Raw genomic sequence first — 25189 nt, forward strand, 5'->3', positions numbered from 1 at the left:
TGTGTGTGTGTGTGTGTGTGTGTGTTTCCTATCCCTAGAGATGGCAACAATTTGAACACTAAGAGGTTTCCCACAGAAGGAGACTTGTGATTGTCCACACAGCCCAAAAGTGTTAGTTTGTGCTAAAGATTCAGGAACCCCAGAACTCCTATATAGAGGCAGGGGACATTTGAACTCCCTAAGCATAGTGATCCCAGAATCTAGCCTCCTAAGCCAGAAAAGGGAGATTTCCTGGGTAGCACCAACCTTGGGAGGGGGGGCGTTGCAGAGTTGCCTAATAGATATCTACTAATTTGAGAGTTCTCAAATTTGAAAATGTAGACATTGGACCTTCAAGGGTTTTAACCTGGGGTCCATGATCTTGTTTTTAAAAAACTATTTGGATAACTGTTTTCCAATATAATTACTTTCCTTCATAATTGCATGTATTTCATTTTATGTATTTAAAAATATTATTCTGAGGGGGCATCTATAGTCTACACTGTACTACTAAGGGGGTCTATGGCATAAAACAGTTCATGAACCCCTGCTCTAGAGAAAAAGGTATATCAAGCACATGGGTGCTGAATTGAGCTCAGCCTCGAAGGGAAACATGGAATGCCTATATTTAAATTAAGCTAAAGAACTAAGACCATATTGAAGGCTAGGGCAGGACAAGAGAATCAAGCTTGCCCTGTCCCAGTATTATATGGAGATGTTTAGACTCTGCAGATTGTATGGGTTAGAGTAATGCTTATCAGCAGCTTCAAAAAGTGTGTTTCTCCTTCTAGAGCATTTCTGTGGGGTTAAAGAGGGAGTCAGTAGGATATTGGAACTCCTATGAGAGCTCTGTGGGTTACCACTATCTGTATAGGGGGTCCTATTCATTATTTGCATCTGAGATATTTTTCTGTGGGGTGAAATAAAGGTGGTGCTACCTGATATGCCTTTATTATACTGAGTGCTTGTTGAGGATCCTATAATCCACATGTGGAGAAATAGACACAAGATATAACTCTGCCTTATTTTGGAAGCTTCTGTGGTACCCTGCAAGGTGTAAAGACTAGGCACTGAAACAGAAATTGATCCCTTTGGTCAGCCCCTAAAGATGAACACCTGTTCGCGTGAGCCTAGGGTCTTGGGGGAGAAAGGGTTCTCAGTCATGAGTGCACACATAAAATGCCATTCTCTTTGATGCACACAGATATATTTTGTGAAAAGTCAAGTCGCAAGGGTTAGAATGAAGGCTCAAAACCTTTTTTAAGGGAACAATAGCACATCATTTTCAAACTTCCCTAAGGAAATATAAACTAGGCGGTGCAGTAATAGAGTGCTGGGCCTGCAGTCAGCAAAACCTGAGTTCAAATCCAGCCTCCCATTTACTATTTGTTAGAGCCTGGGCAAGTCATTTAACCCTTGTTTTCCCTAGTTTCTTTAATTGTAAAATGGGAATGATATAAGCACCTACCTCATTGGGTTGTTGTAAGAATCACATCAGAAGAGATTTGTAAAATACTTAGAGCACTGTGACTGGCACATAGTGGGTACTTAATAAATACTTGTTAGAAAGAGACGGAGACAGAGAAAAAGATAAATGCTTTGGCTAAGATGTAGGCCTAATAATTGCAGGTAACAGAACACTCTTCTCCTTAATGGGGAGGCTGGAAGCCTTGGCTTCCTTTAAGGTCTAATTCAGGTGCCACCTTTTCCAGGAAGTTTTCCCCCCGCCCCATCGCTAATTAGTGTTTTCTCCCTTTCCTCTTCTCTCTTACATACAGTTAACTGCATATACCTTGTATTCTTGCCCAACCCCAAATGAAATGTAAACTCTGAAGGCAGAGACTGTTTTCCATTTTGTCTTTATTTCCCCAAACATTTAACATAGTGCCGCTGCACAAGTAGGTGCTTGATAAATAACAAATAGTAATAATAGCTAACATTTATATGGTGACACGTATTTTGCTAAGTGCTTTCTAAGTATTATCTCATTCAATCCTTATAACAACCCTGGGAGGTAAGTACTATTATTTACCCCCATTTTACAGATGAGGAAACTGAGGCAAACAGAGGTTCAGTGTCCTGCTCAGGGTCACACAGCTAATAAGTGTCTGAAGCCACATTTGAACTCAGCTTTTCTTGAGTCCAGGCCCAGCATTCTACTCACTGCCCCACCTTATGACCCCAATAAATGCTGGTTGAATTGAATTGAATAGTTCAAAGAGGATTGGATATATGGTCAGAGACCCTTCCCTGGGGGTCTACTTGTGCTTCTGCTACTTAACTAATTGCATCACCTTAGGTATGTCTTTTAACCTTTCTAAGCTTGAGTTTCTCTAGCTATTAAATGTGGATGGTCATATTTTCCCTCCTCAATCAATCCAGCCCAAGATCTCAAGAATCAGAAACCTAGTCCTATAACCATGTCTAACAGGGTTTGTTAATAGCATAAACAACCCCCAGTAGGACACTCACACAGCAAGGACACAAGGAGAGTTCTGTTTCTGCATTCCCGCTACCCTGTCATCCCAATCAAGGTCTGGTTCTGGAAAATGGAGCTGTACCTGTAACCAAAGACCAGGAGAGTGGTTCTAGATATAATCTTCTAGAATGATTCAGGATGCTTGCCAAGGGAGTGAGGGGGCTGCATACAGATGACCATTGTGGAAGACAACAGAACCTAGAGAGCCCCCCAACCCCACAAATTTACCAATCATCGATTAAGTAGATACCACATACACCAATAATAAGGATCAACACAAAGGTTGGTAAAATTTCTTTCAGTGTCTGTTCAGTTCAAGAAACATTTATTAAGATCTTACTGTTCTAGGTACTGGGGCTGGGGGGGGGGGGCGGGTCAGACAAAAACAAAACAGTCTCTGCCCTCAAGGAACTGTCATTCTGGGAGATACCTGCACATGCCAGAAAAGAAAAAAAGTCCCTCATATCTGGAGAAAGGATACGTGGGGTCTTTTTTCCAAGGCAAGATGACAGAGGCATCTAGTGGCTAGGCTAGATACATTTTGCAGAACAAATTTATTAGCCCCAGGAGGAATGCCAAGCATCTGGGCCTTTTAGCATCAGATTCCTGTTTTCCACTGCCCAAGTACCTTTTATGCTTCATTTTTAATTTAACTTTTTCCCTTTAACTGCAGGAAGAGTCTTTTGGGAAAAATAAAAATCCCAAACTTTGTCTCTGGACGACCAAAAGGATCCTAGTAGACACTAGTGGCAGTATATAGAGATATGGGAGGTGGGTGCCTGGAATAAACCATTTTGTCTAGGCATGGCCATAGAGAGAGCTTGTCATTGTACAGTTTTCAGATTTTTTAAGTCCATGACCCTCAAAGAGTTTAGTGGGTGCGATGTGAATATGTTAATGAAAACCTTGTGAAAATAAAAGCCTTGTGCACCCAAAGTCCCCTGACCCATATGGAATCATGTGATTGGCAAGACTGGAAGAGATCTTCAAAGATGGTGTGATTGAGCCGGTCAAAAATCACTTGGTCCATAAAAATTCTATCCTGCCACTCAAATATTATTTAATCCTCCCTTCATTTTCCTCCAATTCCCTATGATTGACAAAGAACACTAAACATCTGTCTATAGCCTGTATTCTCATAGACATGTCAGGCAATCAAAACCAGATTTTAGAAAGGCAGGATATACTATACTTCTCAATATGCCTTTTCTGGGTTCTCAGAGGCCCATGAACCAAGAACTACATTTGGTAGCTTCCCTACCCTTTCCTATGCTACATTATTCCTCTTCTCCTCTATCCTCAACCCAACCATTCCTTCCCTCCCTCCCTCCCTTCCTTCCTTCTCTCCTTCCTTTCTTCCTTCCTTCCCCCTTCTTTTCTCTACAACTTCCCTTTCAAAGCACATATGCATATTTTTTTATTCATGTTAAGGTACAAATGGCTGAAACTGGCTTAAAGTGTTACCTTTCCCAAGGGCTTTTGGGTGATTGTCTCTGAGCTGTACCACCAGCAAAGATTGAGGCAGGGAGCAAGAGCTGAGCCTGAGGCTTTCAGACCGTCATTAACCTGTTCCCTTATGGTATCCTTTGTTTAGGGAACTCTGGGCAGCTTGCCAGCACAGATAGGAGGCACAAAATGACAAGGGAGGGGAAAGTATCTGCAGACCCCAGGCCACCCCAGTAATACAGGCTTGCTGCAATGAAGGTATTCCCTTACTTTTTCTTGATCCCCTTGACTATTAGCTTGCACTGCTTCAACAAATGAAGGGGTCAGGCTTGAGGAAACAAACTTTCCATTCCATTTCTCCTTAAATAACTGGTGGACTATGCTCCAACCATTGTCAAAATGAAGATCCCTTTCTTTCCCTCCTGTGCTCTATGGGCACTGCTTGCCCTGTTGTTTCTAACAGTTTATGTTTTCAAAGAAAAACAAAATCTTAAACTAAGGGGTTTATGATTTAAAGTAGTTTCCAGAATCAAACAATTCAGGAAGGAGAGGGAGAGGGTGAGGAAAAGGGAGAGGGAGAGGGAGAAGAAAAGGGGAGGGGGAGGAGGAGGGAGAAGAAAGGGGGAAGGGGAGACAGAGGCAGAGAGAGAGAGAGACAGATACACACAGAGGGAGAGAGGAAGGGAGAGAGGGAGGGAGGGAGAAAGAGAAAGGGAGACAGACAGAGACAGAGAGACAGACAGAGACAGAGACAGAGAGAGACAGAGACAGAGAGATAGAGAGATATTGAGATTACTTTGTAAAGTATGGGCCCTTCCCCATGTCCTTAAGCTACATCACACAGACAGCCAACCACTTGGGTTGACACTCATAATATCTAACTCATTCCAGACAGGTGAGAATTGATTCTGTTTTTTCAATATCTCTGGGAAAGGGAATGTCACAGCTTCCTTCTGTAATATACTTCTATATTCCCCATTCGTCACTGTCGGGAAACCCATCCTTTCATCTAACCTTATTGTCTTGACCAAGTTGGTATGTTTCTTCTGGTTCTGGTATCCTTCCTCACAGTAACATTTCCTAGACTTCAAAATTACCCATATTTTATCCCTGCAGTTTCTTCCTTGGCAGAATGAGTTTTTCCAGTTGCTTTATTCTTTTATTGCATCCCTTTAAAGATGCCAGTAAATTTCCCCCATGGGTCCAATTACTTTTTTCATTTTTAAAGTTTTAAATCTACCATTTCAGGAGTTGTATGTGAAATTGAAAATTTTAAATGAAAATAGATATCAGCTAGCAATTGTTACCCATGCAACCTCCCACAAAAGATTTCCATGTTTACTTTATGTCCACTTGTCAGTCTTAGTATTTCGGCAACAATTTATAACCTACGACACTTGAACTTACATATATGGTGAATGGTAGGGTAATTTTGCTGTGTCTATAAACAGTAGACTTTGTAAATATATATATTATGTGGTCTATAGAAACAGACATGCTTGTTTCACTACAATTGATTATGCCACAGAGACATAGAGACATATTCATCTTTGTGTAACATCATTAATAAATTATGAACAAAAAGTAGGCAAGGCAACTGAGCCAGTGTGATCAATATTTTAGTATCTCTCCTTCCTCTAGAAACAGTCACCTTGTATGAATACATAACAAAAATATAAAGACATTTAATATATTATCAAATTGAATCTTAACAGTAAACTATTGAGATGAAATTTGTTTGTTATTCCTTTTAGAAAAGACTAATTAGTCAGAATAGCAGATCTCTGGAGGAAGTGGTTGGGAAAAGGGGAAAGAGGACACACTTGTCGACTTCCAGGGGACCGGCATTCAAAACCCGATGGTATTTCTTTTTCAAACAGCTCCTTGAAAGTGATGGATAACTTAGAAATGCAATGATTTCATATGATCTACTACTGATTGCTTAGATCTCTAAAGTCAGGTCTAAAAGTTTATCATCTGATGCATAGAAGAAATAATTGACCCAATTTTAATGCAAGCTATACGATGAAAGTTGCTCTTTTAGCCATCCCCCCAACAGCTGAGGAAGATCAGAGACAAAAGAGAACCCAGCAAAGACAAGAAAAATAACCCAAAGCCTATATGTCAGCCCAATAAATCCATTTGATTCTGCGGGGTTTTTCTTTATTTTCTGCACGGTTAGGTTATTTTTTTCAATTACCCAGGCAGGGAATACAAGTGATTCTCATTTACTGATGACTTTGGGGCTCATTACAGGCAGCGGTCTGCGCTAAATACCTTTCCCTTCCCCCACTGAGGCATTTCTGTTCTTAAGCATGACAGTAAAGCGTGAATCGTGTATTCCCATAAAACTTTTGCCTTAATGGTCCTTCTGAGCTCATCCTGGCACAATCAGCCCTGACATTTACTAGCAATTTGGTCCTCTCTTCCCCTCTAATATTCCGGCGCTCCCATATACTGCATGCGGCAGTACCAAGAACGTGGATTATCTTTATTTGACCGTTCCCTTTCTATGCTCTCTTGCCTTTTGCAAGTGGGACAAACAGTCCAGCCTTCACCCCCCCACACACACACACACACCAGCCCCAGCCACATTCGGAACAATAGCGATGTTCACAAAGAGACCCTGGCGACCAAAGCTTTCCGAGCTGTGCACGCTCAGCCCGTTCCCCCCTTTAGTCTTCTTAACATCTCCCTGGGAAGTTAACCATTTCTAAACTGGCATTCGGGCGGGGGACTGAAACAAAGCGTTGTTAGAGAGCACACCACCCATCCGGAGGCGTACTCAGGCAGGGCTGGGGAGGGAGGGGCAACAAATCCCAGCTCTCAGGCATTCTTCGAGATAAGGGGAGCAGAGCGAGATACCTTTGGAGGAGAACATTCCAGCACAGGGATGCTGCGGTCCAGGTTCCTCCTGTCGGATGCTTTCCGGTCGCAGAGGCGAGAGCGTCTGTCTGAACAAGGGGGACACGGGGGATCCCGCCTCAGTGCCCCCTCCTCTCTCTGATCTGCATGGACGCCCGCTGAGAGCGCTAGCGAAGCATTTGCAACATGTATGTTGGATGCATGCGCAATCAAGTACTCATCTATCGGCACCGCACCGTACTATTTGTCTCGGAGCATCAGCGCCTCGGAGCCCTCCTCAGCTGATTGGCCGATTGCTCAGCTCGTCTTAACCTTGGGCTGTGGTCAAGCCTTTCCCTAGGGATGCTGGCGGAGGGTTGCTGCTTGGGGAGTGGGGGGGGGGAGGGGGGGGACAGCTTGGCTTCAGATGGTTTAAAAAAAAAAGTAGAAGAGGAAATCAGCTTTTCCAGGGGGCAAATCTAATATTTAGTTTTCCATAGTCTTGGGTAAACGTTGGAGGACAAACCTAATAATGGATAACCTGGCAAGAGTAGACTTGTGTTTACGCTTGGAAAATACTATGAGCTTAACGTACCTCTGAAGTGGTCAGCTGGCTTCTCCTTGCACTAACCGGGCTGTGTAATCAACTTTAAATCAAAGCAGATGGGAATGACAGACTATATTAAGAGGGTTATTAAGAAAGCCTGGAAGATGCAGTTAAATAAGGCTACCTAATCCATCTTAGGAAAGTATTATAAATCACATCACTTAAACAATATAGGGTTTTAATATTTATAGGTGATTTTACATGGCTAGACTAATGAAAACATAAAGATCACGGAGTGCTATATTAGGCTCTCTTTGGTAGAATGCAATACCCTTTGACTAGGTCTTCAGTAGCAAAACGAAGCAGAGAATTGAGTCAATTTTCTACATAATTGCTGTGTCCTCCCCCTCATAAATTTACCTTGAATTTATTTTGTATTTTTTTTTTGCAGGGCAGTGAGGGTTAAGTGATTTGCCCAGGGTCACACAGCTAGTATGGGTCAAGTGTATGAGGCCAGATTTGAATTTCTATCCTCCTGAGTCCATGGCCAGTGCTTTATCCATTGTGCCACCTAGCTGCCCTCCCCCATATACTTATTTATGTGCATGTTGTCTTCCCCAATAGAATATAAGGTCCTTGAAGGCAGGGAGTGTTTTACTTTCAGTTTTGTATCCCTGGTGCCTGGGGATTATTAGTAGGTGATTAATAAATGCTTGTAGATTAATAGTTAGAAAGAGATAAAGGAATCAAATGCAAATAGATATTTCATCTTAATGATTCAGATAATAATAGAGTTAGCATGGAACTGAGGACAGAGTCAGGTAGGCCTAGTTTCAAATCCTGCCCCTGTTATTTACTACCTAGAGGACCATGGATACATCACCTAATGTTTATGCTCTTCATACAACTTCCTAAGGCCTTCTTAGGGACTATAATGTTAAATGTGCTGGCTCTGGAGCCAGAGGACCTGTGTTCAAATCTGTACCTAAGCCTATTAGTGCAACCTTGGGAAAGTCACTTACCATCCCCAGGCCTCAGTTTCCTCATATGCAAAATGAGGGCATTGGACTACAGAGTGTCTTGAGTTCCCTTCCAACTCTGTATTTATGATCCTATAAAGTCATAGGTAGGTTATAACCTACATTGGTAGGAAGAGTTCCCCAGACTAAGAAAATCAAGAATTTCTTTGTGCTTAGTGCAACTGAAGAGTGACCTCAAAGTTTTGCTTGCTTTGCTTGTGGAATCTGGCTTATAAGGAGAATTAACAATTGACATTAGCATGCAATTAGCATGTTTCATTAATCATAAGTTTGATTACTGGTCCTTACTCTGGTCCTTACTACCTATTTGACCTTGAACATGTCCCAACCTGGGTCTTAGTTTCATCATCTATATAATAGAAGAAATAAAACATGCTGTGTCTACCTTCCAAATTTTTTGGAAACTTAAATGAGATAATGTAAGTAAAAGAACTTTTAAAACTCTAAAGAAATGGGGTCAAATTAAAATAGAAATATGTAAGTATCCTCATTGGCTGCATATCGACTTAGTTTTTTTGGGGGGGCAATGAGGGTCAAGTGACTTGCCCAAGGTCACACAGCTAGTAAGTGTCAAGTGTCTGCGGCTGGATTTGAACTCAGGTCTTCCTGAATCCAGGGCCAATGTTCTATACACTGTGCAACCTAGCTGCCTCTCAACTTAGTTTTAAATTGTAATGTTAGCTATGATTTATTGTAATTTTATTTATTTTGTTAAATAGTTCTCAATTACATTTTAATCTGGTTCCAGGTAGCAGGTGGCCAGCAGGTAGTGTGTTCAAAACTTCGTCTCTAAAATATGAATTATAAAAATAGATCTCAATAGATCTTGATAAATTAGGTCACTGGACTGAGTCTGTCAACATGCACTTCAGTAGAGATAAATATAAAGTCATGTTTGAGTACAAAAAGTACAAGATGAGGGAGGTATAGTCAGAGATTTGTCTGGGAAAGATCTGAGGGTAATACTGGCTCGTAAACTTAATATGAATCAGTGGTGTTATGTGGCAGCTGAAAATACTCATGTGATCTTGGGCTGCATTAAGGAGGTATCGCTTTCAGCAGTTAGAAGCTGAAATGCCAGACCTTGTCTGAAACAAAGGTAGGTCCCAATTAGTGTGAATGATGAATTTCCTAGAGTGGTTTCACTTATTTTAATTTACACTACATTAAGTTATAATTATATAAAATGTGATAATTGCTTCCAGACCATGGGAAACATGCTGTCCAGATTAAAATAATGTGACCACTCCAGGGGATTCATCGTTCACACTCACTGGGACCTGGCTGTATTGTTTTCAGTTCTGGGCACCATGGTTTAAGAAGGAAATTGATGAGCTGGAGAAGGTCCAGAGATACAGGAATCAGCATGATGAAGGGCCTCGAGTACATGTAAAATGAGGATCAATAGAAAGAACTAGGGGTTTTTATCCTGGAGAAAAAATAAAAGACTTGGGAGCCTGGGAGAAGGAGCAAACACATGAAAATTTTCTTGAAGAGTTCTCACATCTGGCAGGCACTAGACTTACTCTGCTTAGTCTAGATGTTGTTGATTGTCTTTCCTTCTTGAAGAGAATCAATGACATCAGGAAGGTGATGTCTTGACTTGGAAGTGAATTGGATTTAAGTAAGGGAGGGCTGTGCAAAGTCATTAGCCTTAGTCACTCCTCCAGAGCCATCTGGTTCCAGTGGCAAGACATAGTTCAGGATGACTGGTGATGACCCTGGATGCAGGGGGAGACTTTGGCCTTTGTAAGCTAAGGTCTTTCCTAGGTCTCAGTTTGTCTAAGGCAACACCCATTCAGTGATTAAAGGCTGGGTAAGAATTGAGGCAAAAAATGGCCTAGTTTGACTTCCTAACAAAATTAATCTGGGAAGAGAAGACCCTCAGAGTTTCTGACCAGACAGAAACAATTGCTATTTACATTTACTCTGAGCCATCAAAACCCAAACAACAAGCAAGTGAGGCTTGGGCTGGGTCCTAGATGGCAGAATTAGGATCAAGAGGGGAAAGAGGCAAATTTAGGAAAAACTTAAAAATTAGAACATCTCAAAATAGAAGGGGCTGTCTTCTGTGGGCGATCCAGCCCTCTTTGGAGACCTGCAAGAAGAATCTCCATCAGTTCTTATAAAATAAAATTATAGCTGGGATTCCTTTTGTGTATGGGATGGAAAAGATGCCTGGTAAAGTCACTCCCTTCCAACTCTCAAATTTCATGACTCTCTGAAATGTTAGAATAATTATATAATTGTTACTAAACAAATTAAATACTGATTACTTGTTAAATTAAACTAAATAAATAATTGTTATTAACCTTTAACAAAAATTCTGACCACGTAGTTATGGGTAATCCTTTTCAGTCTTAAATTGCATATTTTAGGAAGCTTTTTCATACCAAGGCTTTTTTGATGATTATGGCTTATATTCTATAATATACTCTTCTATTCTGAAAATGATTTTTCCAGTTTTAAAATTATGCACAATAATGAAACCATCCCAGGAGCTGCTGCATCTTTGACTGAATTTAAGTTCTCTTTCCTTCGAAATTATTTTGAAACTTACATGGACAAAACTTACTTCTGAACTTTGGGTTTCAATATTTCAATGAATTCATGATCTCATTGTGCGCATGTGTGTTTGCAGATTCTAGTCCATTTATTGCCTGTCATCTTGTGTGATTCTTGTTTATATCCTCCCATTAATTCCTTCTGGTTTTTTTTTTTTGAGGCAATTGGGGTTAACTGACTTGCTTAGGGTCATATAGACAGCAGGTGTCTGAGGCAGGATGATTTGAATTCGGGTTCTCCTGACTCCTGGGGTCAGTGCTCTATCCACTGCACCAACATATAGCGGAAGCTATATATGTTCCCTTATATGTTAAATACCATATGTGTACACACACATACAATCACACCTGAGAGTGTCTATTTTATGGATATGAGTACAACACCCTCTCTGTCCATCTGTCACTCTTTCTTACTGTATGGCTGCTTCATTTTCTATTCTATTCATACACATCCTTTACTCATACCTGTGAGCATAGGCTATTGTTGGTTATATGCTGCAACCTCTTTATAATCGCAATATCCCTTCCCACTGTCCTTTGGGTCATGTACAATTGTTCTCATTCCATAATTCACAGACATGCAATATCACCCAGATAGGTAGATCAATAGATAGATAGATAGATCAACCGATAAATCAATAGGTAGATAGATCAAGAGATAGGGCATTTATTAAGTATTTACTATGTATGAGGCACTGTGTAGGTGCTTGGAATATAAATAATGGCCAAAAGCAAGACATTCCAAGCTCTCAAAGAACTTGCATATTAATAGGAAAAGACAACATATAATGGGGAACTGAAGAGAAGGAGAGGCTAGTTTGGTGATCATGAGCAACTTGGGGTCCATGATGGCAGTTTTATAAAATCTGAGAATTTTCCCAAATGAACTGCAAACCTCTATTCTCTTCCTACACAATTCTGAGCTCAGCTCATTATGATCTGCAGTAACCACTGGACCATATGTACTCATTGAATAAGACTACAGGTCATCCATCTAATACATGTCATAGTCTGGGAAAGACCCAGTCTTCATCCATATTGGTTTTCCTGTGTGGATTGTGAGACCATCTCTTTTGAAGATATCATTGAAGAAACTATAGCATAGGTGTCAAATACTATAGCATAGGCCACATGTGGCCTAGCACTCTCAAATGGAGTCTGAACCAAATTAAAATATAATTGGGAAATATTTAACAAAGTAAATACAAATAAAATAAATCATAGATAACATTAAAATTTAAAACTAAGTCAATATACAGTCAACAAGTCTATTTCAGTTTGATACCACTGCTCAATAGTACTACAAATCATTATATCATAGACAAATAAGAGCAATTGGCCAAGATATGAGCTCCTTGCTTAGAATGTAATTTCCCCATTTGCCAATAGATAAGTAGTCAAAGTTATAAACAAGCAGTTCTGAAAAGAAGTGCAGGCTTAACAATCACTTCTATGAGATATAGTGCCCCAACAGCATTGATAAGAAGAATGTCCCCATTTACACCAAAATATTTATAGCAACACTTTTTGAGATAGTAAAGAATTAGAAACAGAGCAGATCCTCACCAGTTAGGGAATAGCTAAATAAATTGTCACACATAACTAACTATGCTGTAAGAAATGATTAATGGGATAAATAGAGAGAAGCATGGAAAGATCTAAACAAGTTGATGCAAAGTAAAATAAGTAGAGCCCCAAAAATGATATGCACACTAACTACAACAATGTACATAGAAAATCTAAAGCGAATTTTATAAAATTATTAAAAAAAAAACACTTGCATGCCTTAAAAGGAGAGATTTGAGAGGACATTTACAATTCATCCCTTAAAGGAGGTGAGGAGTCTACAAGGTTGCACATTGCACATGTTTTCAGTTGTTTTTCAATGTATTGGTTGGTTTGTTGATTTTCTTTTTTTGTTGTCGTTTTTTAAAAATACTATTTGTCATATGGGATGTCCCTCTGGGATGGGGGAAGAAAAGGAATCCTGAGAGAAACTATGATTAAAAAACAAAAGACATCAATGAAAACTTATTTTTAAAAATGTAAATTCCTTGAGGGCAGAAATTATCTTACTTATATTTGTATCCCCAGTGTTTAGCACAAAGTAAGCATTTAATGAATGTTCCACGCAAAAATTCTCTTCCAACTGAATTTTGTGCTAGGCATCCTTTGGGACAGTGGCTCACCTTACTGTTTTATGTCATGATTTATATCAATGATCAGATAATTATCAAATAAAGTTATCTCTGTGGTCACTTTGGTCAAAGACCATTGTGTAATAATAACTTGTGAATGGCAGATGCCTTATTACAGGAGAGCTTTTCGGGCTGTTTTGCTCTACTAAATTTAAAACTGTGGATATTAGAAAAAATCAACCAACAATAAACATAGAAGGATCCTGCATTCTCTACACTTCTCTCCTTCTGAATGTACAACAGACATCTCAAACTCATTATCTCCAAATGATCTCTGTTTTATCATTATCTTTTCTCTTAATCCCACTCCTCCTCCAAACTTTCCCATTTCTTTTAAAGGCACCACCAACCTCCCCAGTCATCCAGTTTCACAACTTTGGAGTCATCCTCAAATCTTTCCTCATTCTTCGAATCCCATATCTAATCAGCTGCTCAGTCACATTCATCCACTTTACCCCACTCACAAGGCTACCCTGGGTTAGCCTTTCATCACCACTCTCCTAAACGATTGCAACAGTTTCTTAATTGAACTCCCAGAGTCCAGTCAGAATCTGTTTCTCCTCTCCAATCCATCCTTCACACATCTGCCAAAATTAAATTCTTCGACCAAAACCTTTTCTGACCATGGGGTCGATAGGGAAAGCCCTTGAGCACATTTATAAAAGGAAATTAGGTTAGTTTGGTATGACCTCTTCTTGATGAAACCATCTAATGTCAACTTCCCAATCACCATTTCCTTTTCTAAATATTCAGCTGTCAACTCATTAATTATCCATGCTAGAATTGACAATTTATAATTTAATCCTGAGTTTCAGCTCAGTTAACAATTAGGGAAATTTTCATCACCTATTATAAACCTCTGAGTGATTAACTCCTTAATCTCAGCAGCCAATTAGGGGACTTTTCATCATCACTCAGTGCAAATCGCTCAGGAACTCAGAGTAGTGAATAGATCCCCCTTACTTCTTTGCCTCTAGACAGTTGGAAATAAGAAGACACTATCTGCATATGCTCTGTATACTTCACTGAGAGGGGCAAATCAGAGCATACTCAACATACTCCATGGAATGGCCCCTATAAGTCAGTTCCGACATGTCACATATGTATAATGTAAACTTCAAAGTTTACAAGTGCATTCTGTTGAGGTTGGTTTTTTGTTTGTTTGGTTGCTTTTGCAGGGCAGTGAGGGTTAAGTGACTTGCCCAGGGTCACACAACTACTAAGTATCAAGTTTCTGAGGTTAGATTTGAACTCAGGTCCTCCTGAATCCAGGGCCAGTGCTTTATCCACTGCACCACCTAGCTGACCCCTCTGTAAATGACTTTTTGCTCATATTCATGCATAATTTGTGAAAGGATATCTATATTTGTCTATCATTCTCTCTCCCTCCCTTTCTCTCTCTCTCTCTCTCTCTCTCTCTCTCTCTCTCTCTCTCTCTCTCTCTCTCTCTCTCTCTCTCCATGTCCTTTGAGGGATATATTATGTTTGCACATATACTATAAGCCCAGTTGAGGCCAATGAATTCAGATATCTCTTTATTATTTTATTTTATTATTTACATGGTAATTTCACAGAAAAATAACTAAAAACAACTTCATTGGGGAGAGGTAGGATGGAGCTGAGTGAGCTAGTGAAACACAGTCCGCCATTTACTACAATAGTGGATATCACAAACCAAATGCAGTCCTCAAGTCAAAGAAAATATCTGACTTGTAAGGGAAGCTTTGAAATATGAATCCAAATTCATCCCAATTCAAAGACCAGAGATTTGAAATGAAACCCTGATAATTGCCAAGTTAAAAGGGTAAGGAAAGACAGCACTCTCTCATTTCACAACATCACCCCACACACTGTTGATAATGGCTTTCTACTCTGGAGGTTGGCACTCTCTCTTTCCTTTGTTCGGTTCAAAGACACCTTCTATTCCAACACTTTAGTCCCATACAAGTGTCTGGTGTCTGTTTACTGGAGCTGAAATAGTTTGTCTTAGAATTACCTTCACAGCTAACCTTATTAATCTAGGCTTACCACTCTGACTCAGTTCAATTTATTTTCATGAAAGTGGAGACTTCTGATGCTTCTCTATCTGAAAGGCGTAAACAAGAATTCAGTTTAAAATAATAATTACTAAATCAATCTGCTGGTTTTATTTAACTTCTTTGGGGAACGAACAGAAATAAAGCAAAATAAAACATTTAAATTCTTGCTCTAATACAAAGAAATATTTCATATGCCATTTAAGTTGATTTTTAAGCCTTTACCCTTGCTAAAAATAAAGCTGTTCTTCGACTAAATCATCAATTATTCTGTTTCTATCAGATATAGATTTCACCATAGTTTTAATATATTTGAGACTCACCCACTCAATTAAATTCAAACAGGAAACCAGCAGTTTCAAGTCTTACTTTATAAAAATGAGAATACATATATAACAGATACATTCCTCAATGGTTATATTCAAAGGATATGAACTAATAGTTTTCAAAAGAAGAATAGCCAACTATTAATAACAATATAAAAGCTTAATCCAGATCCCTAATAACAAAAGAAATGCATATAAAATCAACTGTGTGATTTCACTTCACACCCAGAAAATTTGCAATGATGAAAAAGGATGGCAATAATCAGTTTTGGAAAAACTGTGGAAAGACAGCTAGATGGATTCTACAATTGATGAAGCTATGAATTGTTCCCACCATTATGACGAGTTCTTTGGAATTATGCTAAAAAAATCAACTAACATTCCCATATCATTGGGTTTATAGATTTCATTGCTAGTTATATATACCAAGGAAGGCAAATTCAGAAAGAAAGTTCTTTTATATATCAAAATATTAATATCACCATTGTTGGGTGGTATCCAAGAAATGGAAGCAATGTTAATCCCCATTGGTTGGGGAATGGTTCAACAAGTGATAGTATATGAATTCAGTAAATTTAAGTAAATTACTGAGCTATAAGAAACCAGAAAGAATTAAAAGAACCATGGGAATACTTTGTGAGTCAATACAGACTAAAGGAACCACAACCAGGAAAATAATATGTACTCTTATAACATGTTAATAAACAAACAAAAGAGCCATAAAACAAACTGAATCTTCTATATTTATAATGACCAAATCTGGCTTCTAGAAGAGTTGAGAAAATATTTCTTTCTTCATTCATTGCTGCGGAGGAGGGCTATGGGTATAGAATATTGCATTTACTTTAGAATGTGATCAATTTGTTGGAAGGTGTTGCCAAACTTTAAAAAAGAATTTTACTCTAATGAAAGGATCTCAGGGTAGGGGAGTAGGGGAGGTATATATTCAGAAAAGAAGTGTTGATAAACCAAAAGATATCATTACACACTTTGAAGCAAAATTTCAAAATGAGAAAAAAAGGAGTAAAATGATGAAGCTGGAATTAAACATTATTCACAATATTTGGTTGGCCAATGTGATTTCTTAAAACCCTTTCTTATTATATCACCATAAAAAGGAATTAGTCAGTGGCAAAAATTAGGGGAAAACCTGATTTTGTTCAGGGCTTTTCACTATTCAACTGGATTTTGACCATTGTTGTAAAAAGTGCCTTCAATGCATAGCCAGGTCAAAATTAGTTTAAATAATAAATCCTATGAAGTGGTCACATTATTCAAATTTTGCACTATTCAAAGATATAATTATATGTAAAATATGATAATTGGTTCCAACCCAGTGGAAATATTCAATGAGAATTTTTATAATATAAAGTAAATTTATATCTATTAACATAATATGATAATAAGTACATTAAAATGTATTTCTGGTTCCAATTTACTTCCCTAAAGAGATTCCTACACTATTTGACCAAAAAAGTTATTTTAAAATTTTTTTCAAAAAGTCATTATTTTTGTTTATAAAATATATTTGCAGTTATAAATCTATATCTATACTTTTATCTATCTTTTTATCTATATCTCTATTTACATAGATATATGCCTTTATCTACATCTATGCAGATATAGTTATAGCTTCATGCATAACCTAGCTGGCTAGTGTAAAAAGCTTTATCCACTTCTGGTGAATTTGCTCACATTCTCACGCAATGAAACAAGGGTAGTTGGATGACCTGAGGTAATATGGAAATTTAGTAATGACTTTAAATTTCATATTGTTGTCCTTGCAAGATTTTTCAACAGCTGGGATTAAAAACAAAAACAAAAAAGCAACCAAACAACAATTTGAAAACCAGTCTTTGAAAACAGCTTTAGTCACTCATGCTTTCTTACTTGACTGTCAAAGAACTGGAAATGATCGATGGTTGTAACCTCTCAGAGCTTGGAGGATTTCAAGATCAATAAATAACCACTGGTTTTAATTTTAAATCTTCTTCGGTTTTATACAATAAAAGTGTTAGGTGATCCTTAGACATTTAAAATCCAGGTCAAGGATTTTTCTTTCTTTCTTAGGAAAGTAAGTTCTGGAAGGCATCCTTTTCTGGAATAAGCCTGTTTCCACCATATGTACACATACACCCACACCCACACACACACACGTCGGTGTATCCACCTAAAATTATTTCCCAAAAAAAACATCAGGTTATCTAGCTGCCACATCCTGATCTGCCCTGCTTGCCCCTTTGCTAATTTTGACATTATGCAATTGAACGTGGTTTTTAAAGTGGCTGAACCAGCCAAAGCTTTCAGGGAAAGTTTCTTTACCATCTTTTTCATTTTCATTTTCTTTCACTGCAAACTTGAAGCTTTTGCCTGAAAGGCTGCTGGTTTGTTGTTGGTTTTGTTTGTTTGTTTATTTTCGTAGGTCGATGAGGGTTAAGTGACGTTGCTCCGGGTCACACAGCTAGTAAGTGTCAAGTATCTGAGGTCACACTTGAACTCAGGTCCTCCTGAATCCAGGGCCGGTGCTTTATCCACTGTGCCACCTAGCTGCCCTGAAAGGCTGCTGTTCTAAAAGGAATCTGCTTTTCTTTGCTATCTTCAATCGATAACAGATAAAAGATGCTCCATTTCTAACATTGCAAATTTTTATTCCTTTAAGGTGTTTGCATACCACAAATAGTTAAGGCACCTTTGCTTTTGTCCCTTTTCATTTTTCATCCATTATAATATTTCATACTGTATTTTCAGGCATTCCAACATCTCATATTTTAGACTTTACTATAACCATTCAATTACATCATTACATTCGATTTCATGAATGACTATAGTCAATTGCATCAAATTTTTGTTCAAATGTAACGTAACTTCTTTTTTGCACTGGAAATGTTTATCTGGCCTCAGACACTTAGTAGCTGTGTGGTTCTGAGCAAGTCACTTGGCCCTGTTTGCCTCAGTTTCCTCATCTGTAAAAAATGACCTGGAGAAGGAAATGGCAAAACCACTCTAGTATCTTTGCCAAAAAAACCAAATGGGCTTATAAAGAGTTGGACATGACTGAAATAACTGGGCAACAACAATTTTTCTTTTTGTCTATTTTGTTAAGGGCTCTATTTTTAAAAATTAACCTAACCATTTATAATATGATATGTAGCAGCATATCACAACAGCACAGGGTGATGGTCAAGTGCAAACTGATAACGAACTGGCTTGTTAAAACCTTTAATTAGTTTGCATGATCTTTGCACTAATTGAATTTTAGCTCAAATTAAATGTGACTTTTCATTCATACTAAGTTAATTTTTCATTATTCAAACTTGCATTAATCTCTATTTACTTGTTTTAGGTAGTAAATAGTTTTTGAATGTTGAATCACATGCAACTGATCCTCAATATTCATCATGAATGAAAAGCGAGCAAATCCCCTGGTCTCAGAATTGACCAAAGTGCCAATTCAGTTTCTATGAAAATTAAACTTTTGGTATTTGTTTTTGTTGGGTTTTTTTGAGGTGCAATTTCATCTGTGAAGGGAGATCCAAGCATGTAAACTCTCTCCATTTGTGGTTTTAGAGAATTGCCTAAAGGAGGGTTAAATGGCTTGCCCCTGATCACATAGTATGTGTATCAGAAGCAAGATTTGAACCAACTTTAAAGTTGTGTTTTATCCATTAAGTCAGCTGCATCACAGTCATTTAGTTATAACTCAATTGATTCATGAAAAGCTAGCTGTGTGACCCTGGGCAAGTCAGTATTTGTCTCAGTTCCTCATCTGTAAAATGGTGAGACACTGGAGAAGGAAATGGCAAACCATTCCAGTATCTTTGCCAAGAAACCCCCATGGACTGTCTATGAGGTCATGTAGGGTTGGACCCAACTGTTGGACTATGGGGTAGTATAGGGTTGGACTAAACAAGAAGAACAAATTTATGAAAAGAAGCTGGTAAAACCTATATGAACTGAAGTAATTTAGAGTAAGCAGAAATAGAACAATTTCTACAATGATAACATTATAGAGAATACCAGCTTTGAAAGACATTTAAATTCTTATCAATGGAATGATAAAGCATGAGTCCAGAAGAATGAACGTGAAACACACCTCTCACCTTTTGACAGAGGTAATGAACTTTAAATGTAGAATGAAAAATACATCTTTTTGGACATAAACAGTCACAATGTGTTTTACAAGAAAGGAGTAGTGAGAATAGATTTCTTTTTTTAATGCTAGTTGATTTAAAAAATAATGCACAAAAATAATTTACCAAAATTATAATCATGGTCCCTCCCACCCTTACTGGAAAATTTCTTTTACATCAAAATCAATGTTGTATTCCTCTCTCAGTTCTGCTTCCGATCCTCTGGATTTTGCCACCATTCCTCATCTATCTTATACCCTTGGAATATCTCTTTACTCCTGAGACCCCCTTCTCCCACTGGTGAGTTCTTCCTAGGATCTCCATCTTGAAGAAGGAGCCAGGCCACCATTTTCCCTTCCCTTACAGGTTTTTTCTCTCCCTTTCATATTCCTTTTATCTGTTGTTTTTCCACATTAGAATGTAAACTCTGTGAGGGCAGGAACTATATTTCTTTTTGCCTGTATTTGCATCCCCAAACCTTAGCACAGTACCTGGCATATAATCAGTCACTTGATAAATGCTTGCTGACTTGACTTGTGTCTCTCTGTTGTTGTTATTGTTTTTAGCAAATTTCTCTATTTTATTAAGTCCATTATTATTAAAATGTGTTGTTGTTGTTGGACTTAAGAAAAAAGCTTCTTTCTTAGTTTGTCAAATCTAGTTTCAAACTTCATTTGTTTTATAGACTGATTGCTTAAAAACTAAAGAATGCCAGCCTGTTATCTATATAAAACAGCCAATTAGCAATTCAAAAAGGTATCAGTTTGGCTCTGAAACAATTTATTTTCTTTACAGATAGCTATCTAACTCTTCTAAAACTGTTTGAGAGGCACACATGGAAATGAGTTGATGACCAGAATGTTAGAGGTGGAAAAAACTTTGGAGAGCATTTAATGTAATCCACTCATTTGAAAGATGAATAATTGTAAAAGGGAAATGACTTGCCTAACATCACCTAGTTCTGTAGGAAGCTGAAAAGGTCATGAGGACAAAGCTCTAGCTCTTTAATTCTATGCTTCTTTCAAGAACTGCCCTTGGGGGAAAAAAAGGGCAAACTTCAAGCAAACATCAAAATGTGTGGAGAACTTGTGTTTTTAAAAGCATTCTTTTCATAATTTTCAACCAATAAGCAAATTCTTATTTCCAGTTAGGAAAGGTGGGAATATCTGCTTTCAATCTTAATGAGGAAAGTCCTGAGATGGGACCAAAGACTGGAATATTATTTGAAGGCCATAAAAAAGAGGGTGGCTAGGGAAGCACTATGTATTTAGGTAATAAAGTCATGGGGAAAAAATAATCTAAGAACCTAGGGTAGGAAAACATAGTGGAGAACATTTGGGGGCAAGATCAACAGAGGCAGAAACACCAACTATACACTAACAGACTATATACAATCACTGGTTTATACTAGAGACCACATGGGCAGAGAGATGAAATGGATGAGAAGTTCAGTAAACAGATCATAAAATGTACACAGGGACATTACACAATAGTCACAGGGGATGTAAATTATCCAAAAATCTGCTAGATTTGTTCTTCTGTTAAAAGTAAAGCAGCTGGGGCAGCTAGGTGGCGCAGTGGATAGAGCACCGGCCCTGGAGTCAGGAGTACCTGAGTTCAAATCGGACCTCAGACACTTACCACTTATTAGCTGTGTGACCTTGGGCAAGTCATTTAACCCCAATTGCCTCACTAAAAAAAAAAAAAAAAGTAAAGCAGCTGATCAGGGAAATGCAAATTAAAACAACTTTGAGGTACCACCTCACACCTATCAGATTGGCTAATATGACAAAAAAGAAAAATAATGGCTAAATTAGTGGTATATGAATGTAATGGAATGCTATTGTGCTGTAATAAACAATGAGCAGGAGGAGTTCAGAGAAACCTGGAAGTGATGTGGGAACCAAATAATGATGTGGGCAGGAAATTTGGGGTCAAATTGATTGTGATCCCAAAAGAATTACAAGACTCAGTGACTCAGTTTACCAAGTTTTATTGTAATGCTGTGAGTGATCACAGGGAGAGAACCAGAAAAGTGGAAAGGTATCTCTTGAATAGTGAAAGAAAAGACAGTTATATTTATAGTATACATAAATTGATTATCAGTCTCATTATAATAATCTCCACCTTGGGGAGGTACAAGGGAGGGCCTGTCCTACTTATTATAATATTCTCCATTTAGGGGTGTTACAAGGGAGGGCTTATCCTAATTTGGAGTTCCTGGGGTCCTAAGCCAATCCCTGAAGTGGGTACCTTTTTCAGTGGAGGTGTGTTTGGGGGTTTACATGTCATAAGGTGAATCTGGGGACAAATTTGGCCCTTTCTGCGCATGTCTCTTTCTGATTCCCATGGCTAGTTTCAAAATATAATCATTTTTCTTTAGAATTTCTCTAGCCTTGTCATTTCCTTTATTGTTATTTTGACCTTACCCGTTTTGGTCCGTTATGTATACTGATCACTGTGGGTATGAGAACCTAGCATAAGTTATCCATTAACTGGGATCTAACTCCCTCCTGGAGCTAATATCTGAATTAAAGCTTGGGTCTTAGGTTTTTCTCTTTACCCTTTTTTCACCTCCTACATCAGAAGGACTTACATGAACTGATGCTGACTGAGAGGAGCAGAACCAAGAGAACATTGTACACAGTAACAGGAACATTGTGTGATGAACAATGAGTATAGACTTGGATCTTCTCAGCAGTGCAACAATGCAAAACAGTTTCAAAGAACTCATCTTGGAAAACATTCTCAAAATCCAGAAAAAAAAGAATTGTAAATTATGAATGCAGATTGAACCATACTGTTTCTACTTTTGGACTGTTTTTTCCCCTTCTTGTTTGAGGTTTTTCCTTTGGACTCTGATTCTTCTTTCACAAGATGACTAATGTAGAAATATGTTTAATGTGATTGTACATGTACAACCTATATCAGACTGCTTTCTGTCTTGGGGAAGAGGGAGGTAAGGGAGGGGGGGAGAAAAAAAAATTTGGAACTAAAAATCCAGTGAAAACGAATGTTGAAAACTATCCTTATATGTAATATGTAATTGGAAAATAATAAAATTAAAACAAACAAAAACAAAACAAAACAAACAAAAAAGTAAAGCAGCTAATAATTTCTTGACTTGCCTTAATGATATTTCCCTCCTTCAAAAGGTAAAGGGACCATTTTTGGAAAATTCTATTTTGAATCTGATTCTCACCAACAAAGAGTTGGTAGAAGTAGCTATTGCTGGAGTAGAAATGATAGAAACCTTGGGGTGGAGTTAAAGGTGGGGAAATGGTGACTAATCCATCTTAGAATCTGTGATAGAAAAGAAAAGAAGGAAGAAATTCAGCTAGAATAAGAAGAGGAGTTAATTTACAGAAAATGGTTACAGCAAATAACTAACAAAGATCTGATTTCCAAGATTTATAAGGAATTGATCTAGACAAATAAGAACAAGAGTCATTCCTTAATAAGTAGTCAAAGGATATAAGCAGGAAATTTTCAAAAGAGGAAATTCATACTAGACATAAAATAATGCTCCAAATCACTAATAATAAGAAAATGCAAACTAAAATAACTGAGGTTTTACTTCATTCCCATTATATTTACAAATATGAATAAAACAAAAATGGCAAATGTAGATGAGGCTGCCAAAAGTCAGCCCACTGATGTAAGGTTATTTAAGCTGTGAAATAACTCAACTATTCTTTTTTCTTTTTATAACACTATTTTAGATCTTTATTTTTTTCCAAGTATATGTAAAGGTAATTTTCAATATTCACTTTTGTAAGATTTTGAGTTCCAAATTTTTCTCTCACCCTCCCTTCCCTCTCTTCTCCTGAAGCCAGCAAGCAAGCTGATATAGGCTATACATTACAATCATATTAAACATATTTCCACATTGATCATGTTGTAAGAGACAATCAGAACAAAAAGGAAAAAAAACAAGAAAGAAGAAGCAACAACGACAACAACAAAAAGCAACAAGAAAAGTAGAAATAGTATGCTTCTATACTATGCATTCAGACTCCATCATTCTTTTTTCTGTATGTGGAGAGCATTTTTCATCATGAGTCTTTTGACATTGTCTTGGATTATTGTATTGCTGAGAAGAGCTAAGTCTATCACAGTTGATCATCACACGATGTTGTTGATGCTGTGTACAATATGACAACTATTTTGCAAAACACTTTGAAATTATACCAGAAAAGTTGTTAAACTATATATACCCTTTGACTCAGTAATATCATTACCAGCATACAAGTAAAGGAGACAAAGACAGAAGGAAAGGTCCTCTATTTGCAGAAAATTTATAGCAGCACTTTTATAATACCAAGAACTAGAGCAAAGTAGGTGCCTATTGATTGGGGAATATCTGGAGAATTATAACATATGAATATAACTTCTTAGAACATTACTATGCATTTGGAAACTATAGATAGGAAGAATTCAAGGCAATGGAAAGATGTACATAGAATATTGCAAAGGAAGAAAGTAGAAGCAGGGAAACGATTTAAATAATGTAATATAAACTAAATCATCATAGAAAGAGACCAGAACTTTGATAAATGCAATGATTAAATGTGACTGCATTGAATTGGTGGTCAAGCTTGCCTTTCTCCTCTGGATAGAGACTAGAGGTATGAAATAATGTCCATGTTGTCAAATAGGGTTAATTCAGTGATTTCTTTTGATTAACTGAGATGTGTTAGGTGGATTTACAACCTAAATACATATATACAATAAATAAATAAATACATAAATACACTTATACAAAGGTGAAGCAAATATACTTTTGGGAAATTACCAAAAATTAGTTTTTATCAACTAAACATATTTGTAATGAGGTTTTTTCCCCTTTTGTTCACAGATTGAGGGTATAGGGTTGATGTAAAAGGATGAGAAGGCAGATTTTTACTGATTGAAAAGATATATAATTTAATTTTTTTAAAAAGAGAAAGTTTATACTGTGACAGGGAGTCACTGGGAAGTGACAGCAAAGTATTAAATAAAAACATCAATAAAGATTAATTTAAAAATTACAAAAAAGAGGAAGAAGTAGTTAATAATCTGGCTTGAACCCTAGATTTGGAGAGAATACTTTGGATACCACAGACTAAAATTCTATGGGTGAAGTCAGCTAAGAAGGTTCATTCTGATTTCCAATTAAGTAATTAAGCCCAAACATAAGCCATAAAATAATAATATTTTGGAGTTGTAAGAGAAGTTAGAGGGTAGCTAGGTGGCATGGTGGATAGTGCAAGAGGCCTGGAGTCAGGAGACCTCAGTTCAAATCCAGTCTCAGATACTTACTAGATGTGTAAACTTAGGTAAGTCACTTAACCCCAACTGCCTTAAAAAACAAAGTTAGAGATCATCTAACTACCACACGCTCTATTCTGATGTTCAGATATGAAGTTATTTTCCCAAGGCTACACAGGTAGAGGACTTGAATCCAGCTCTTCAAATTCCAAATTCAATGTTCTTTTTAGCCCACCACAATTTGGGGATTTTCCAATTCCTGAGAGATTGGGATGCATCCTTCAGTTAACAGGTATGAATGAATGAATGAATGAATTTTGGGGGAGTTGTTTCAGATTCTAAGTCATGGC

The 25189-nt window shown here is 37.6% G+C and overlaps 1 protein-coding gene across 2 annotated transcripts in view; it reads right to left on the bottom strand.

The window, feature by feature from the left end:
* Positions 1 to 7036, bottom strand: part of SORBS2 (sorbin and SH3 domain containing 2) — a 511092-nt gene extending 504056 nt beyond the window's left edge. For both annotated transcript variants that reach the window (XM_043970499.1, XM_043970498.1), the window contains exon 1: positions 6770 to 7036. The gene's annotated coding sequence lies outside the window, so the exon portion shown is untranslated. The remainder of the gene's footprint in view (positions 1 to 6769) is intronic.
* Between the last annotated feature and the right edge of the window lie 18153 nt (positions 7037 to 25189).

The sequence above is a fragment of the Dromiciops gliroides genome, chromosome 6 (genome assembly GCF_019393635.1).
Source record: "Dromiciops gliroides isolate mDroGli1 chromosome 6, mDroGli1.pri, whole genome shotgun sequence".
In the NCBI taxonomy this organism is placed as follows: Eukaryota; Metazoa; Chordata; class Mammalia; order Microbiotheria; family Microbiotheriidae; genus Dromiciops; species Dromiciops gliroides.